Genomic DNA, 14,501 nt, shown 5'->3' with positions numbered 1-14,501 from the left:
TGGAGCTTGGTGCCATGGGATTTGTGAAGGCCAAAAGTATCACTGGGTTTGAAAAAGAATTAGATAAGTACATGGAGGATAATGGCTATTAGCCAAGATGATCAGGGATGCAAACCTATGCTCTGGGTGTCCCTGAACCTCTAACTGCCAGAAGCTGGGACTGGACAACAGAGGATGGACCACTCAAAATTGCCCTGTTCTGTTCATTTGCTCTGAAGCATCAGGCACTGGCCACTGTGAGAGACAATATACTGAGCTAAATGGACCATTGGTCTGACCCTACATGGCTGTTCTTATATTAATGAATTCAGTTGTTCAATGTGCAGTAAAAGCTGGGATTAGTGGCTTTGTGGTGAGAAACAAAATAATGAGAGTTACACCTTTAGGTCTATTGATGTTTAGAGAATAAAGACTAGTGCTCCTATGAGATGTTTATTAATTGCTATGTTAGTTCTGGGTAGCTGTGTTGTTAATACAATATTAGCTAAAGTGTGGCACTGAGCCATAGCCTTTTGTTAGGGGCCACGTGGAGCCAAGCTATCCCAGCAGGAGCAATGAAGGCTTTGGACCCACCTATTCCTTGCCCCTTTTGCATAGCTAGTGTCAAGCCTAGCCTCGGGTACATGTGCTTGCCAGGTTTGGTGGGTGAATAGGAGGAAGGAGATAGTTTGGCATAGTACCAAATAAAACCTTCTGAAGAAAACCTACTCTTCATCAGAAAAAAAAAGATTCACTTAGGGCTGGTCTACACTATACAATTAGGTAGACATAAGGGATCTTATGTTGATCTAATTAAAGTGTCTACACGACAGCCTTACTCCCACCGATGTAAGTGCCCTGCTACACCGACATAATAACTCCATCTCTATGAGAGGTATAGGGCTTATATCAGTCTAGTTAGGGCGACACAGTGTCTGTGTAGACACTGTGTTGCTTACATTGGCTGTTGGCTGTCTTGTCAATTTCATGGCAGGAGCTGTGAAATTGACAAGAAAGCTGGGAGCTAGAGCCCAGCTACCCTCTATCCCCCACTCTCCTGGAGAGCTGGAGGGCTGGACTCCACTCCTGACTGGGAGCCAGGGCAGAATGGGAAGCCTGTGGGGCAGCCAGGCTCCCAGGAGAGAGCTACCTGTGGAGCTGGGGAGCTGAGAGCCTTACACTGCCCCTCTTAGGTTGGTGGAAGTGCTCCTGGTGAGACCACTGATCCAAGGAGGGTATGCATATTGACATATATGGACATGCATACTGCAGTGTTTGTAAACTGACCTAATGTAGGTTGACTTACGTTTCTAGTGTAGACATACCCTTATATACAGTTTTGAAGCTCAGTTATGACATTCCACCCCCAAAATCCCTTTCCTTCCCTCCCCATCTATCCTTCCCTTCCCCCTATTTCTTTTGCTCCCTCAAACCTTCCTGGCATTCTTCTTGTCTCCACGCTTCTGCCCCTTTAGGCTGGGATTTTCAAAGAAGCCTAAACAATTTAGATGCCCAGTTCTAACTGAAAGTCAATGGGAGTTAATTCCTTTTGGTTCCTTTCAAAATTTCAGCCTGTATCCTTCCCCATAAACAAAACACTAAAAAGATGTGTTTCTATCACAATTCTGCTCAGTTTGTATGTTGCATCCTTTTTCCAACCATGTTTTCTTTTTAAATGGTAAGGTTTTCAGAGCAGAAATTATTTCTTTATGTATTATAGAGTGCCTAGCATATTGTGTGTGCTACTGTAATAAAAATAATGTATCTATTTAGACCTTGTATGGAAGTTAGGCGAAAGGGTGTGGGGGAGTCTCACTGAACCTTTGCCTTCCTTTGAGTGTGCACAAACCCTGCTGCAGTGGCAATTTGGTCCAGAGTGTTGTGCATCCTATGGACTGTAAAATAGTTTCTCTTTGTTTCCAGCAGATGGCATTAGCTGTGTGAAAATAAATACGAAAGAAGGCTTTAAAAAGTTAACTTTCCTTTCAAGGAGCAGAATAGTCCATCTTGCTCTCTGTGAGTTTCCCTCCATTTTGTCAGAACTGTGTTTGCTGAGACAGGCTTTAGAATGGCAGCGAGGAGAGGTTTATTAGCTAATAAATGCAGCCACTGAGCCGTAATAATAATAGGCATTTGATCACTCTGTGTCAGTGGTATTTTGTTTTAAATGTGTGTTAACAATGACAAAGGTACAGGCAGCAGGCAATGACCACCATATATGTCACTGTATAAGTAAATAAGTTATTTATCATTTCCATAGCAGCATACTGTATGTATGCATGGAATTTTACCGACAAATAAAAGATACTGTAAGAGCCTTGAGAGATTTAAGTCAAACATAGGAGAACAAGGAATTTAGGGTAAACTGAATAAAATGTGAAGGTTGACAGAATTATTAATGATTGGGAGATTAGCGATTGTATGTCCACATCTGATTTCCTTTTTTATTAAGAAAGTTAATACAATAAACAGATAATCTGAAGAAGCAAATTCTGGCAAAAATCATGTGGGGCAGATCGATGGACAGCTGATCAGAACATCGAATCTTGAGGAGGGATTTGAATGAGAAGACTGAGGCTGCAATGGTGCACACAATCTGGGAGGATATTCCAGGCAGAGCAGGGCAAGTCTAATGAGATTCAGGGCCCATTGTTATTTACTCTAAAGCTTGTTTACACTGCTCTGGTATAACTGAAAAAATCAGCCCCTTAGAGCTTTGAAGTCTGTTGAGTTAACTTCAATCCCAGAGTGCTACAGCACTGAAGAAAGTGCCAGCTTCGAGCCTACTGTAAATTTTATTTATTTAGAGTTTTACAGTGCTTATTGCAGGCTCTAAACACTTTATAATTCTTACATAAAAAGGATTCAATAGAGAAATTTAAATTTACACTGCAGCTAATAATCATGATCCATGAAAACAACACATCTTTCCTACTAAGGCACTCGGATGACAGAAAAATACCTTTGGGACTTTCAGTGCAGTTAATCAACCAGTTCTGTCCTAAATCCTAATTCAAAAATGGCTTTGCAGTTTGCCAGAAAGTTCATGAATCCACGCTATAGCGGACCAAGGTGCAGAACAAATTCCACAACGGAAGTGAGTTTATGGAAACTGTTCTGCTAGCAGCCCCTCCCTTTGTAATGGAGGGGGTTCAAGCGTTTGCAGTTCACTCAGTCAAACACAACTGTAATGATATATATGTAACCAGGTCCACAGCCATTTAGGGCTTTTAGATTAAAACCAACACTTTGGATTCCACCTGGAAACCTACTTGCACCAGTGTAATGTGCTCCTTTCACTTAAAGGCACACATTTCTGCACTAACTTCAGTTAGTGCATGGCCTGCAGGTGTACCCCCATGGAAAGTGCTTTGCAGTAGTTCAGTCTTGTGGTGGTAAAAGCACAGATGATACTGCAATAGCAAGGTTGTCTTTGAAAGATAGGGTAGTCAACTGCAGATGCTGCATTAAAAAGCAGATTTTTCCAAGCCATGATTCCTTCTCAACCCTCTACTTAGGACTGCATCTAAATTCTAAAGGCTCAATTTAACTATGTATTCTTGACCTGAAGTTTGAATCACCAAAATAGAAATGATCTCTGAGGAGCCAATTTACACAGGACCAATTTACGCCAATTACAGCTGATTGGAAAATGGTATTTCCTGTAAATATTTTGAAAGAAATGAAAAATTTCTGAGGAAATAAACATTCTGTTTTCAATAGATTTCACAGAAATTTTGGCTTTGACAAAAACCTGAAAATTTGATTTTTCATAAACTAAAACCCCAACATTTTTCAGTTTTCCCATAAAAAAATTCTACAAATTTGAACAAAATGAGATTTTTCTGTGTGAAAATTGGAATTAAAGAAGGCCATTTTCACCAGTATAAGTCTTGACAGAAAATTTTCAATCAGTTTTAATGCCAATGCAGGATATGTTGGAAAAATCCAGTACACAACAGACACTGTCCATCTTGTGAATAAAGATTAAACATGCACTTCCATCCAGTAGGCAGTGTCTACATATATCTCCTTTCTATTGCAGGAACAGAAAGCATGGATGTAGTATGACTACTTTAATTAATTGAACCGGTATAATTTGACCTCAGTACAGCCATAAGGAGTCCCCAGACAACTCTTCCGTTGTATGGGGCCACTTTGGCAGGTGCTGAGCCAGCATAGTTGGCCCTACACACCTTCCCTCAGAAGATCCTGGTACAGAAAGGACTCGTACTGAGGGTGGGAGAGTTTTAGTTTGCATGATCTTATGTCCCAGTTATTTCCCAGTAGCATGACAGACCATTGGGCCATTTCTGCCAAGGCACAAATTAGGTTGGCATCAGAATGCCCTAACCAGTATTGGAGGCTGAACTAGCTGCCATCAGGCTAAGGTAGGGGAGTGTGGAAGGCTCTCCGCCTCTTGAGCACCCTCTCATGGCCTGAGGTGGCTCTGCAAGTGGCCCCTGCCTTGGAATTCCCTTATCCAGAGACGCTAGTAACAAAACTTCTTCTACCTTAATTCAGAATTCCCCAACACTGTCCAAACAGTACATTCAATCTTTCAAGTCCCAACAGTCCAACAACTCACTAGTTACAGCTCCAGCATCTCTCTTTAGGCACTCAGGTATAGCTCTGACATCTCTCACCCCACCCCCTCTAGCTGGAGTGCTTCTCTGCCCTGTTTCTTTCTCAGGTATGGTTCTAGCTCTCACCCAGACATCAGCAGGCTCACCCTCCATTGTTCCCCAGTCTTCAGTCCTTTCCAGCCCCACTGGCTTCAGCTCTCCAGCCACGGCCATGCCTACACTACAAAATTTGGTCAACACAGGTTATGTCAGCATAAAGCCAGTGGAGTTAGTATATTGCTTGTGCCCAGGCATATTTGGCTCCTTGCATCAACGCTGAACTTACTCACCAGGAATGTGTTGCTATTGTTGTGTTGTTTTGCTGCACAGTGTGTGCACCATGGGTAGGTATCCCAGTATGCAGCCCATCACCATCCAGCACACTGTCTTTTGGGAAGTTTTGTCAATGCGTGGTGGGGCAAAAACAAGTCATGCAGCAGTGACTAGGAGCAAGGGGTCAACTTCCCAGTGTGCAACTGTCTTCATCCTATTATGTCTTCTATATCCCATAATTCTCATGCATTTTTTAAAAATCCCATGAACCTGTATGGCCCTCCTCACTGTCTGCCATCTCTGACAGAAACACAGTGCCTGCACAGCTCTGCACTATTCTCATAAGTGTTACAAGCACAGGACGCATAGTCCTCTAGTATTTGCAGATCCAGAAGGAGAATCAAATCTGTAGGGAACAGGATGATTTCTTGGAGGACAGATTGCTGTGGGACACAGTGAGAACCAATTCAAGGTTTTTGGTGGCATTCACGGAGCAGCTGAAGATGGTGGAGTGCTACTTCCGGGCCCAAGAAATGAGCAGTGACTGGTGGGATCACACAGTAACGCAGGTTTGAGATGACAAGCTGTGGCTGCAGAACTTTTGGATGTGCAGAGCCACATTCCTGGATCTGTGGGTCAATCTCGCCTCAGCCCTCCAGTGCAGGGACATCAGAATGAGAAATGCACTGACAGTAGAGAAGTGAGTTGCAATAGGACTGAGGAAATTTGCAATGCCAGATTGCTACTGGTTAGTGGAAAATCATTTTAGAGTTGGACAATGCACTGTGGGGGCTGTCGTCATGCACATGTGCAGAGCCATTCGTCGTCTCCTGGTACACAGAATTCTGACTCTTGGCAATATGCAGGACATAGTGGATGGATTTGCAGCAATGGGGATCCTGAACAACAGTGGAGCAATAGGTGGCACGCATGTCCCATTTTTGCACCAGACCACCTTGCCACAGAGTAAATCAACAGAAATGGTTACTTTTCTATGGTTATGCATGTGTTGGTGGATGCTTCACCAACATCAATGTTGGCTGGTCAGGGAAGGTGCATGATGCGCACATCTTTAAGACTGTCCAGAAAACTACAAGCAAGGACCTTCTTTTGCCTCCAGAGGATTACCATGTTGAAATGCCAGTAGTGATCCTGGGGGACCCAGCCTGCCCCTTGCTCATCTGGCTCATGAAGTCGTACACCAGCCACCTTGACAGCACCAATGAAAGATTCAGCTATCAGTTCAGCAGGTGCAGAATGACAGTTGAATGTACTTTTGGTAGACTAAAGAGATGCTGGCATTGTTTACTTATAAGAGTGGATCTCAGTGAAAAAAACATCCTAATGATTATAGCTGCCTTCCGTGTCCGACATAATATCTGTGAAGCAAAGGGGAATAGTTCCTGCCGGGGTGGAGGTGGAGTGGCCAAGTACTGAGTTTGAACCACCAGGCAGAAGGGCTATTAGAAGAGCTCCAGGGAGAGTTATATGGCTCAGGGAGACTTTGAAAGAGCATGTTAACAGTGAGCCACAGTAATGCCATTTTCCAAAGATGGTGCTGATTTTAGCTGATCTCTCATTCCTGAGAGTATTAACGGCACAGAGTGTACAGCTGCTTCTGGCATCCTGAAGCTGCACGTATGCTGCGCGTTTGTGTAGTACAATGGTGCCTACCAAAGTTATTGCTGACTGGTGTGGGAAAGTGTCCTACTGCAGAAGAAGAAATAAGGCTGTCAATGCTAGAAACTTTCAGGAGAGGATTGCAGAGTACTCCATGAAAGTTTCATCGAGATCTCTCAGTACAATTCAAGGGACATCCCTGTGTAAATAAACAAACTGCTCCACATGGCCTCCCTTGCCTAACTCTGCGGGGGAATGAAAAGTAGATAAAAACACTACCTCTCTTTATTGTACCGCTATCTCTTCTAATACAAGTAAATTAATGAAAAGTCAATATCTGTGTCCTGTTAAGTTGCGGGCACCATCAGTACATCACTGTAATGGGAAATATAATTACACCCTTTCTTGAGGTTCCTTCCCCTGCCCAGGGGTCGCCCATGCTCAACGGCCAGGACTGACTGGACTGTGATGGAATCTCAAACAGGTCTTGGCTCGTGGCATAGCTGGACCCCCCGACTGCATGTCCTCCATCCTTCTCCTGTTCCTCTATCTTCTCTTGGTCCGCGCTGTTCACACCAGAGGCGTGTGACCAGTGTTCCCTCTAATTTTTTCCATCCATGTTCAGAATAAATTTTGTTATGTGCACCGAGGTAATGTGCAGATGTGCACCACCAATAGAAACAAAAAACCTAGATATAATATATATTTTTAAAAAGTTACCGTGGGGATAATTACTCCAGCCAGGACAGGTTAGGCATTTTGGAACTCACTACTCAAAGAATTTAATTTAAGTGTAAGAGAGAAATAAAAATTATGAAATGCATAGACCAGTCAAAAAACTAAAATAAAATACTTTGAAAGAATAAAAGTAGAGAGAATATATATGCATTGCAGGAAGTACCAAGAAGTAACAACAACAATAATACAAGTATGTGTTGGGAGGTGAGTGTGAAAGACTGTGTGTGTGTGTCTGTGTGTGTGAGAGAGAGAAAGAGTGTGAGAGAGATAGAGGGAGAGAGAGAGAGATTGAGAGTGCTGGCTGCTGGGGAAGTCTCTGAGAGACTGTGCGATGTCTCTTTACGACACTCACTCATTGCCCGGAAGGCTTGTTTAGACCTCAGACTGCAGCAGCTCTCCTGCTCCTGAGCTCTGTCCCCCCGCCCCCGCTCTGAAGAGATGGGGTACAGGGGAGGGGGGGCAGGGAGAAGGGGACACCCTGACATCAATACCCACCTTTCCCCCTGACTCTGCACAGCCAGCAGGCGGGTCCCGGGAGCAGGGGCTCCAAGGCAGAGGGTAGGAGCAATGTGGCTGCAAAGCAGCGGAGGGAGGGATGCTTGAACACACCCTGCCAGACCTGCAGGGCTCTGCTAATTAAGTGCACAGCACTTGAATCACTCCTGGGCAGCCGCCCAACCGCGCAGCTTAAAGGGAACACAGCCTGTGACTCAGGCTCCTCGAAGGGATCCACAGTGATATGTGGGGTGGTGGTGGGGTCTCCACCAAGTATGGCATGCAATTCTTTGTAAAAGCAGCAGGTCTGTGCCTCGGCATCAGATTGACTGTTTGCTTCCTTGGCCTTTTGATATGCCTGATGCAGCTCCTTCCGCTTTCATGCGACACTGCAGCCGGTCCCCATCATACCCCTTCTCCTGCATCCCCCATGAAATTTGCTCATAGATGTCCACATTTCTATGGCTGGTCCACAGCTGTGCCTGCACAGCTGCATCTCCCTACAGGCCCAGGAGATCCAATATCTCCTGTTTACTCCCAGTGGTAATGTGTCTGGAATGTGTAGCCAGCATAGGTATCTGTGCAGTTGCACAAAAACATGGAGAGCTGCTAAGTGTGCTGGCCAAGCTGGCCAAACAGGAAAAGACATTTCAAGAATTCACAGGGCTTTAAAGGGAAGGAGTGGGCTTTCTGGTGTTTGTGACCCCTGGACAGTGGAGTTCACAATTGTAACCAGAGCAGTCAGTATTGGGGATTGTGGGACAGCAGCAGGAGGACTGCTAGGGTCAACATAAGTAATGCAGCATCTACACTTGCACTACATTGACCTCAGTACATTGACCATGGCTTAGCATCACCCAGGGAAGCTGTGTTACTGCGTTGCTGTAACAGGGTGCTTATAGCAGTGGGAGATAACTTTAAGCATAGACACATGAACAACTACATCAATGCAAGGCGGCTTACATTGACCTAACTTGGTAGTGTAGACCAGGGTCAAGAGAGCCAGCAGGCATCTACCTCTGCTGCTGTCAGCCTTCAACCCTCTCTGGCCTGGGGAAGTTTGTAGGTGAACCCCCACCTGCCTTCCGCTTTCACCAGTCTCATTGCTGTATGGCTAAACTAGGGAACTCTCACTGCTTCCTCCTTCAGGGGCTTCCCCTCTCTGATGCTCTCAGCCAACCTCTGGTCATCTTCTGAGCTCTCTGTTCTTCTCTAAATAAGCAGCTGAGCTCTCTCCTTCTGTGTTCTGGACTTTCCCTTGCCTTTGGGCTGTCTCTCATTTATAGCTTCCAAGGGTAGCCCCACCCTTGTTATCATACCAAACCAGGTATTGGGCACAGCAATCCTGGAACAGGAGCACTGAGCCCAATTTCATTTAAGGGGTCAGGTACCCTTTTACAGGGAGGTACAAGCCACCTCTCTCAGTCCCTGTGCTGGAGCCAGCACCCACATAGGGATGAATTTCCCCCTAAGTCCTCTGTCACCAACTACACCAATTTCCAACCTGTATAGTCAGTGTGTTCATATTGATGAATGGTTTGTTAAGGTTTTTGACACTTATGCCAGATGTGTACAGATCACCAGTAATGCAATTATTTTCCAGCAAATACTGCACAAAGTATGTTTCTGTTCAGTGGTGCATGCTGCCTTGCCAGGCTCCCTTAACAAGACAATAAAAAATCTTTAAAATTTAGCTCAGTGCACTAGTGGAAACAGCAAGAGCTACAACAAGCCCATAATTGCATTAACAAATAGGGTGATTATGAAGTTTGAAGTTTAAGCTCATAACTCTAGCTCTGGCACCCTCTTGCAGAAAGAAACAAGTTTATCAGTTGCTCACATGGCTGTGTTCATCGCCAGAAAATAAACGAGTCTCTGCTTCGTGCAATTTCTCCTTGGAGTGAGCTTGCTGTTGAAGTTTTTCAAATTAGATCTGAAGAAAAAAATCTGAACGCTTTGTGGCTCGGCTGACTGTTTAGCATTCCAGACGTGTCTGCTGGCATATTGCACAAGACGTGGGGACTTATCTATTGCTGCCATTTACATTATCAGCACCCATTTAATAAGAAATCCTGTTTCTATTTTAGGCTAGATTATAAATAATATACTGTGGAGATTTTGGGAAACAATACTGCGGTCTATGTCATCATGATTGCTCATAACCTGGCAAGAAAATTTCCATTTAACAGGCAGAACATCACTTGTCTTTGGCATGACATATAAAGGTTTTCAAATATAGCCTTTCATACTGCTTGGGAATTGATTACTAATAATACCATGGTGGGCTGCTCCTAAGGTGCAGGTGGGTCAACATTTCTGACACAGGGATGAGGCGGTCTTTACAGGAGCACTTGGTTTATTGGATGTCAACTAGATCTTAGATGACATTTACAAACAGAAGGTTGATTCATTATAGTGACACTTAGCTGAGATATTAGAGTTTAGGGTCTTTGGGCATTTCTGTTACAAGCAGAAGGTTTTAGGTTGACAGCCTAAAAGTTTTAAATAGCATTGTGCTGAAATTGGGAGCTCAGCATATCTGAGCCTGCATGCCCTTTTTTTTTTATGTACAGAATGCAGCTTCCACTGGGTAACATTGGTGGCTAGGAGTGGGGGAGAAGGTGCATGTTGTAATGGTGGGGATGCTGTTGCTAATACCATGAAATCACCACTTTTGGGGAGTTTCGTATGCTTTTATTTGTCATGCTATATATAAAAGTAACACAGCAGGCAGTTCTGAGTATGGAACAGTGCTTTTAGTTTAGTTTAGTTTTGTTTTTAGAGCTGGTTGGGAAATGATTTTTTCTGTGTGAGAAATTTTGTTTATAGGAAGAACGTGAACAAAAAATTGAAACGTTTCTGTTTATATTAAAAAACCTGGGTTTTAGCAACTGAAAAGTGATTTTTTTGTTATAAAATTAAAAATAAAAAGAATTTTGGCAAAAATTTCCATTTTATTAAAAAGCTACTTTCCGTTGAAAATTTTAGACTAGATGCATTTTGAATTATTATTAGACTGTCTAGGTATTTTCCCCTCATTAGCTGCATGAAATTTTTTAGAGTGAACATCAATGTTCCCTAATAACAACACTTTGTATTCATAAAGCACTTTTCATCCTCAATCTCCAAGTATTTACAAACACTTATTTTTAAGTGTATTAAGGAAAAAGTGGGAAAAATCCCTTGCTCTGTGTACATGTTCCCTCCATTTAAAATTAACATAGTGACAAAAATAAAAATGTAAACTCCATCAAACAAACCCTCCATTTAATTCTCTTAGGCATCGTAAATAGAGGAGCCATGTACCATGCTTTGAAACACATGTTTAATGTAAAGCATGTGCTTAAGTGATTTGCTGAATAGGGATGGGAGTATTCAAATGCGAAAGATGAGCATATGCTCAAATGCTTTGCTGAACAGAGGGTCTCACTTTGCATGGGTATAAATGAATATGCAAAGTGCTGAACATTTCTTTCACTGAAGCTTCTGTTAGAACAAATTGTGTATAAAGGGAGATTCTCTTTCTTAATCCATATTTTCGAATGTATAGCATGAATTAAATATTTATGTCCCAAGAAAAGAAATGCTAGAAATAGTTTAAATCTTTTCCATTGAAAAGGCAAAATCTATAGGAACAGCCTGAGACCTCTCAACATTCAGGAAATTGCTATTCATTTCCCTTAAATATGACAAATACTAATTTCCCTAAATGCTGGTGAAGTCAGTGCTGCAGGAAAAGGTGACCTAGGACTTTTTTTTATGAAATTGCTATTTGTACTTTCTAATTACTTTTGGCATATAGGGCACCATTCTTCCATAATCTCTTGAAAAAATAAAATACTCTTTGATATTCGTTAAGCTTTGATTTAAAGTGACTGGCTTCCACATGGATGAAGTGAAGTTTTCTTCTTAGGAGGTTTATTAGTACATTAATAGATGCAAATACATTCCTAATTCTTTTCAGCTAATTCTCCTGGGAACAATTACACAAAGAAATGATTAATATACAAGAAAACAACAGTTTAAAATCCAAAGGGTAAGTGGGGTCTGGAATATATAAAAGTCTAAACATCTCTAACAATGGAGCTTGGCAAAAATAATAAACACTGCATAAAACTACTGTAATTATTATTATTATTTATTTGTATTCTGGTAGCGCCCACAGTATGCTAGGCAATATGTACTCACACAGGAAGACTCAGTTCCTGCCCCAATGAGTTTACAGTCAAGGGTCCCAATGCTACAAACGTTTATTTAATGTTATTCATACTCATGTGCATAAAGTTAAGCACATGTGTAAGTGGCCAAATACGATGTTTCAGTCAGTTGTTAATATCTACTGCATCTGTACTATTCCCAGAATGGTCACAAACTCAATCCTTTATGCTCCAACAAATGTGTCGTTCATCTTCATCATAACCAGTGGATACCCCTCACAGACTAGTTTATATTTTATGAAAAATGCAGCAAACAGGTTTGTTTTTAGGGGTTTTTTTTGGATGTTTTTGTCTTTTGGTTAAAGTGTTAAACAGCCTGGCAGTAGTTGCCAGTTTTACTTTCATAGTTCATCTTACATGCTTTTAATATTAGATGTCTGATGAAAAATTTAAATACTGTCATCTGCAGAGTCAAAACACAGTATATCACCAGGACATCTGTATTTATGTTTGGATATCCACTTTCATCAGTAACTGACATTTCCAGTGGGATAGCATCTGGCTATTGATAAGGAAGATTGGAATGGAATATCCAATACCTACTCATTGAAAAACTGTTCATAAATTCCAAAACATTGCACAACAAAAAACAAGCAGTGATTGCTGAGTGAATTCTATTTATAATATAGGACCATCGACTTTAAGGCTAGGAGGGAACACCAGATCATCTGACCTGCAGTATATCATAGGCCACTAATCACCACCCAGCCACCCCCACATCTCTCTCAACAAACAACCAAAATTAGACCAAAGTGTTATAGCCCTCAGGAGACTAAACTTTTGTGTGCCACAGGCAGAGAATAGGAAGGACCAAGGTGCCAAAGGCCCCTGCAATGGCAGAGAATATATACTGCCATTATGCTTTAAAAGAGACCTCCACCTTTTTTTATAGTTTTCCAAATATGCACTCATAATCTCAGCTACCATTGTGACTTTGCTCATCAACATAACTTTCCTTCAGGTCACTGAACTGAAAGTCTGGATGTGGCTTCATAAGTCTGGATAAGACTGGGTAGGTGGGTCACATGGAATCACAACTGGTATAGAATATAACATACAAGTATTTTCCATCACTTGCATAATGGCTGTATCCAGAGAGACTAGGGACTGTCATTGGTTCTTGATAATTTGCTAACGGAAAAATAGATTTAAAGTTGAAAAAAAAAGTTTTTTGTAAATATTTCTCCTAGCACTAATAATAAATAAAATGCAACAACAATAATATACAAAAGCCCAAATAAAATCCAAACAAAACAAGTTAGCAGCGCTAATCTCCCAACAGGAGGTTTCTTCATAGCACTGCTCTGCTTATAGTTAATCAAACAGATAACAAGCCTTTATTAAAGTGTTACAGTGTATTATTTTGCAATTTTAATAGGAGACTTCCAAATTTAGCTACTTCCCAAAAATAATCACTCTAATAATTTGTATTCAGGAGAGAGATGTTTCTATACTAATAATGAAAATAAAGTGTAGCACTGTAGAAACTACAAGCTTCCTCAGCATATAGGGACAGCAATCTGCTCAAAGTGGGCAAATGGGTATTCCTTTTGAAAAGCTAAAACAGGCAAGAAATCTTCTATGGAGACAGGCACACTTGCTCTTTATTGTAAGTCCAATTTAGGTTACTGGGAGGGAATCAGTGGGTATTGTCTATCTAATGCTATGATTCCATACATTTTAAAGAACATGTAGACTTCTTTGGAGGGGTGGCAGTGTGGATCTTTGTGTGCAAATAAATTGCCCTAGTGGAATTCAAATAAACTTCATTCGCATATTCCATCTAGTTTCTATTGGTTATTACTGGTCTTCTGGAGGACCAACAGCCCCAAGTACTAATAGGTCCATTGGCTCAATTCCAAAACCAATTACACCAACAGGAACCAGAAGAACAATCTGAACTGGAATTTCCACAAAAGATTATTATTCAGTTTAAGCCATATTATGTTAAACTGTTTATCTATGAGGCAGTGTGGGCACAGGTTTGTGCTGAAAACAATGGGATGAGGCTTATCCATGTAATACAGCCTTCATTTCTCTCCCATGCAAAAAAAAAAAAAAAAAAAAAAGAAAGAAAGAAGCTCAAAACTGTAGAAACCTTTAAAAGTTCAAAACCCAACAGGGGAATAGATAGCTCAGGGGGGTTGTTATATGCCTGGCTATTTGACTCTAGATCACCCATTGACTCCAGCCCAGGTTGGTTGTGACCAAAACCATTTACTCTCTGTAATCTTATGTCTCATGGGGTCACATGAGAAATGAGTTGATGGTATCAATCCCATTCTTAAGAGACGTGTCTATGATAAAACTACCTTTACATCCAGCTCTAACTGGCACCTCTACCTTGTTAATAATCTCCTCAGAGAAATTAAGGAACAAAATGAACACAGAAATTTGTTGTCACCTTTGGAGCAGTCTCTCCAAGTCAAGATTGAGGCTTAATGGCGGAAATATCTACATTATTATGGCCCATGATGTACCTCTTCTGTAGCTAAACAGAACATATGAGTCCTTGCAATATCAGTCTGGCACATTTCAAAAGCACTACATTGAT

Source organism: Natator depressus, chromosome 7 (assembly GCF_965152275.1).
Source record: "Natator depressus isolate rNatDep1 chromosome 7, rNatDep2.hap1, whole genome shotgun sequence".
Lineage (NCBI taxonomy): Eukaryota > Metazoa > Chordata > Testudines > Cheloniidae > Natator > Natator depressus.
Note: the sequence above shows the minus strand (reverse complement) of the source record.